Source organism: Primulina tabacum, chromosome 11 (genome assembly GCF_025594145.1).
Source record: "Primulina tabacum isolate GXHZ01 chromosome 11, ASM2559414v2, whole genome shotgun sequence".
Lineage (NCBI taxonomy): Eukaryota > Viridiplantae > Streptophyta > Magnoliopsida > Lamiales > Gesneriaceae > Primulina > Primulina tabacum.
The window spans coordinates 28232034-28237732 of record NC_134560.1 but is presented as its reverse complement, the minus strand read 5'-3'; the positions used below and the strand labels follow the sequence as shown (position 1 = coordinate 28237732).

Sequence of the window (5699 nt, the reverse complement as noted above, 5' to 3'; positions counted from 1 at the left end):
ACTCTGATTTTATGTTATTGTGATGATGCCTAGTCAAATGCTTTAGCAAAAAGTTTTAATTTCAAATGTTTGGTTGCAGTAATTTTTTAGAACGGATTGTGGATGATCGCAATTTGAATGTTTATTTCATATTTAAGAAAATTTTTATTTTCCGCAAATTTCAAGTAGTTTAAAAATTCGGTTCGTTACAGATGAGGCCTAGGCACAATGGATGGGTGATCTTGTCACTGATGTCTGACAGCCGCCGGTTACCGCAATCTATGTATGATGGATCCATCGTAAATGATGATGATGATGTACGATAGTCACCTCTAATAAACTGAATTCACCAATGATAAATTATGAATGATGAATGATGAACAATAAATGTTAAACGATGAATGATGAATGATGATTAACGATGAGTTGTTTTGACACGTCATGAGTGTACACGTTTATGTTACGTTTTTAAAGTTCATGAAAGGTATTGAGTATGATATTTTTTACTGCTGTGTGCTATGTATATGTATTTGCTATTAACGGTCCAGGTGTGTTGAGTCTTTAGACTCACTAGACGTGTGTGATGCAGATGAGCTTAATGATGAGCGGACCGGAGGTGCCGAACTCTGAGTAGGCAGACCTGGTGAGGTGACACGACCCGAGGACCGCATATTTTCCACATTATAATTTATGAGATTGAGTGGAGATGAATATTTTCCTATGTTGATGATTTTTAAGATTTTGACTGGTTCATGTTTACGTATGATTTTTGGATGAGTTTCGTTATTTTAAACTGTACTATTTTTACTGTCAAATATTTAAGATCATTTTTAAATGTTATATTTTTTTGTACAGCGCATGCATGCGAAACGTATAAATGTTATTTCGAAAATGTGAGCTTTTTATAAAAAAAAATAATGTAAATATTTCCACACGTTTAAAACGGTAGATGTTACACTTATAAAACCGAAATTACACCATATAACACAGGACTCACCCCTAGAAACTCTAGGACTCTTTATTAGCAACCACACACGATCATACGCCCTCACAACCAAGGCACTTTCACGTGATTTTGAGAAGAAAACGCAGCAAGCTTCCTTCGCCGTCTCTCCGCCAATGTCCCTCGCGTCAATGATTGTTTTTCGTGCGTGAAATACACAAAGGCATGTCTTATTCTTCGTTCCCTCATCGTTCATACCATATTATGTGTGTTTAGTCATGTTCGCATGAAAACTATGAAACACTCTTTTTACTTTCGTTTTTGAGTCATATACATCATAAAACTTTGATTTTCATGCTTTTAAATTCATGTTTATGATGCACAAAGGGGATGCCATGGTAGAGCTATAAAAAGGGACATATTTCAGTAAGTTTAAGAGCCCTAGATGCATGTTTAATGGGTGGAAAGGAAAGGGCAAAAGGATGAACGAAAATTGAGGTTTTAATAAGCTAGGCTTTCGATTTTGAGGGCTAGGAAGGAGCAGGCCATGTGATGCTGTTGGTTCATGTCCAGGGGTCCTAAGTGGGTCTAGTCATCGTCCTAGATGGCTTGAGGGAAGGCTGGTGCAAGGGCTAACAAATGTGTGTGCGCTTTGGGCGCTCAAGGCTTGTAGGGGCATGGGTTTAGGGTGCAGATCATGCAAGGCGCTATAGGATCATTCCAATAGGGTCCCTAGGAAGTGTTCTAGGTCCTAGGATGGTTGGTTAGGGTCTGGACATGATGGTTAGGGCCTAGGCTTGAAGGAGCCCATGGTATGTTAAGCTAGGGTTGATCAATTTGTGCCCAAAATTCAGTAGACATTATAAGCTATTCTGAAGCTCTTAAATGGTTTGAATTGGGTTGCATTGGGTATGTTTAGGTGTTAATAAGCAATGGTTTAAGTTTGGTAAAGTTTGGTTAACTTTCGAGTTGATTAGGGTTAAAACCGGGACGTACGTTTAAGTTGTAAAACGAATTGGGAAATTAGTCGAGGAGTTTAAGTAAGAAATTAGCCGAGGAGCTTAAGTAAGAAACCAAGACGTACGTTCTAAGAATGCATATTGGTTTATTTTAAGGTGTTATGCTAAGTTTGGATGGATTCGGGTGATCGTTTTAAGGTCCAAGGATAAATTGGGAAAGTAGGGTTTCGGGGGCAAAATGGTCATTTTACACTTGAAAAATATTAGCCGTCCTGGCAGTGCCCTGAATGCTGTAATGAATGTAAAAAGTTTATTTTGAAAGTTCATGAGATTTTATGATGAAAAACAATAATGCTAAAAGGCGTGTTGCATGCTTGGTTTAAAAGAAAAATGATACATATGCATAAATTTTTAAAAGTTTGATGATTATAAGGAAATGTTGAAGGAGGTGAATTGATTGTGACTAATATGAAAGGGTATGATGATATGTAAGGCCAAGGCTCAGTTGACGGGTTAAAGTATCGCTGATTTCCTTCCCGCCTGGTACCATGGTTATATGTAGATGGATCCATCGACCAAAAGCTGAAACGAAAGTCACAATTAACGATCTGAATTCAATAAAGAGAAATGTATACATATATGATGAAAGGCAAAATGATTTAAAGTTATGCATGTTCATGAAAAGCTATTTTATTAAAAGTATCTTTCATTGTTGCTTGCGAATGCATATGTATATTATTTGTTATCATGGTTAAGGTTTGCTGAGTCAATAGATTTGAAACGTCTACTTGTTTTAAAAGTGCAGAAATATTTTTTTTTTATTTTAAGCTCACATTTTCGAAATATCATTTAAAATAATTGTCTTTATTGTACAATAAAAATATCACAATTTAAAATGACCAACATCAAACGTAAACGTAAAGGAGTAAAATCGTAATAGAAAAATATAACATTTAAAAAAAATGATCTTAAATATTTTTCAGTAATAATAGCGCCGTTTAAAATAACCCAACTCGTCTAAAATCATATGTAAACATAAACGTATAAAATTCTTAAAATCATCAACGTATGAAAATATTCATCTCCTTTCAATCTCATAAATCGTAATGCGGAAAACATGTGGTCCTCGGGTCGTGTCACCTTACCAGGTCTGCCTACTCAGAGTTCGGCACCTCCAGTCTCCTCATCACTAAGCTCACCTGCATCACACACGCCTAGTGAGTCTAAAGACTCAACACACCTGCACCGTTAATAACAAGTACATATACCTAGCACACAACAGTGAAAAATATCATACTCAACATATCTTTCATGAACTTAAAAGCATAATGTAAACGTGTTGTGTAAAATCATGTCGTGTCAAAGCACTCATATCATCATATACGTAAACATATCATTCATGAACTTTAAAAGCATAACGTAAACATGTCGTATAAAATCATGTCGTGTCAAATCATGTCATCTCATATCATCATATACGTGTCAAAACATGTCATCTCATGTTATCATATACGTAAACGTGTCGTGTAAAATCATATCGTCTCAAAGCATGTCATCTCATGTCATCATATACGTATACGTGTCGTGTAAAATCGTATCATATTAAAGCATGTCATCTCATATCATCATATACGTATACATTTTTTTTTAATTGAATTCAGTTCATTAGCTGTGACTTTCGTATCATCATGTCATCATGTCAGTCGATGGATCCATCTACGTGTAATCGCGGTACCCGACGGCGGGGGACATCAGCAACACTCTCACCCGTCAACTGAGCCCGAGCCTATCATGTCATCATATCATGTCAATGGAAATACGATCGTCGGGCTCCCTCTGGGGCCTTCTCCCGTAAACGGGCTCCCTATGGGGCCTTTTCCCTCACGATATCTCCAATCATATCATCGTGTCATCATGTTAGTCACAACTAAATCACTTCCTTCAAAACGTGTCATCATATTCATCACTTAATAAAAGCATGCATATACATAATTTTTCCTTTAAACCAAGCATGCAACGTATTTATCATAATTACGTAAAAATCGTAAACATGATGCATAAACATTTAAAATATCATAATTTTGTGCTCAGGGCGCTGCAAGGACCAACATCTCACCCCGGGTGCAAAATGACCATTTTGCCCCTGGAAACCCAAAAATTACCATTTTGCCCCTAGATGTAAAATTTCACGTTTTTGACATTTTCTTAATTCCATTTACTCTAAAATGTCCCAAATAATTATTTAAGCCTATAAAAATTTTCTCATATTTTTATTTGTCTTAAATCGATGAATTTTAAATTAATCTTTAAACATAACATATTAACGCACTTTAATCCCGAATTAAACCAAACCTTAGCATAAAATTCCCAAATTAAAAATTTAGACTTCTAATAATTATTTGAGCTTAAATATAATTTTTTATAATTTTATTAAGCTTAAATCTTGGCATTTTAATTAATTCTTTACTTAACGTTTCGTACGGCGATTAAATCCCGGATAAATCCAATACTCATCATTTTGATCCGAAACTTACCAAACTCTTAAAAATGTCCCAAAATATATTTAAAATCATTTCTAGTCGTAAACTCGAGTCCATTTCATAACTTAACCAAATTGTTTTAAAACTTGGACCGGTGTCCCGGTTTTAACCCGAATCGACTCGAAACTTAACCGAATTATTCCCAACTTTTTACCATACCTTAAATACACTTAAAAGGTCCTAAATATCTCGCACCCAGCCCTTAGACACTCAAATAAAGCTCTGAACGGTGGCTGGAAAATTCCAGCAAGCTATCCACCGATTTCCTAGTGCACCAAATTCACGTTTTAACAATCCTAAACCGAACCATCGAAGACCAGCCATGACCTGACCTTCCCTAGACCACCCTAGGACTCCTCTGGACCCAAAAGAACACACAGCCCCAACCCCATGCAGCATGCACCCCGAATGCGCACGCTAGGAACCAAACCACCCCAAACATAAATCCCTCGCGCTAAGCTCTCTCGATCTGCTATAGGGCCCCGACCAGCGGTGTTAGGGTCTTCCCAGGTCATGGTTTGGACCTACCAGAGACAGGTTCAAGGCCTAGAACCAACCCCTCACCGCCTACCTTCTTCCCACTGCCCGATCTCCCTAGCTTCGTACAAGATAACTCGATCCCGACGCTTTCTCACACCCTCGGTCACCTGCGGCTCTAGCAGCCTATCCCACTAGAAACCTTGACGTAAATGACTCCTTAATCCATCGATCTGGCAGCTCCCTTGACACAAGATGCAAGAAACGTGGGTGAATGATAAAAAATTAAGAAAACTTGCATCCAAACCATGCGATCTCTCCACAGGTTGCTGGATCGAGAATTTCACACATCAACAAATATAATACAGCAAGTATACAGCGTATAAGATGCAGAAATGAAAGTACGTGGCGTGCCTTAAGATGTAAGAACTCGAGAAGAATGAAGAGAGGAACGCCGGAGAGCCTTGGATGCAAGAACGAGCCAAAACCGATACAATTCAGCTGCTAGGGGAAGAAGCCGAGATAAATAGGTGAGGGGAAGTGTCGGTTGGTGTTTTTTCGAGAATAAAGGCTGGTGGGAGTGAGGGTGTCAGTTGGTGGGGTGGGGAATGATAGGTTTAGTGAGCCTTAATTTATTTACTAATTAAAAGTTAAAAATTTATTTTAAACCCAACAAGCTTAAAAGTAGGCCCATTAAATCCAAACACACTCCCGAAAAATATTTCGTGTTGGAAAGTTTGTGAAAATATTAGCCGAACCCTCAAAAAGTCCCCCGATTCGATAAAATTTACGTACCGTTAA

The 5699-nt window shown here is 37.6% G+C and overlaps 1 long non-coding RNA gene across 2 annotated transcripts; it reads right to left on the bottom strand.

The window, feature by feature from the left end:
* Positions 1–892: 892 nt before the first annotated feature.
* Positions 893–5471, bottom strand: LOC142519911 (uncharacterized). Of its 2 annotated transcripts, XR_012813816.1 has the most exons (3): positions 5313–5471; positions 3027–3080; positions 893–2463 (listed from the first exon to the last, which is right to left on the bottom strand). It is a non-coding gene; the product is annotated as an uncharacterized LOC142519911 (long non-coding RNA). The 2 variants fall into 2 exon arrangements; XR_012813815.1 differs by lacking the exon at positions 893–2463 and having other exon boundaries at positions 2845–3080.
* Positions 5472–5699: the final 228 nt, after the last annotated feature.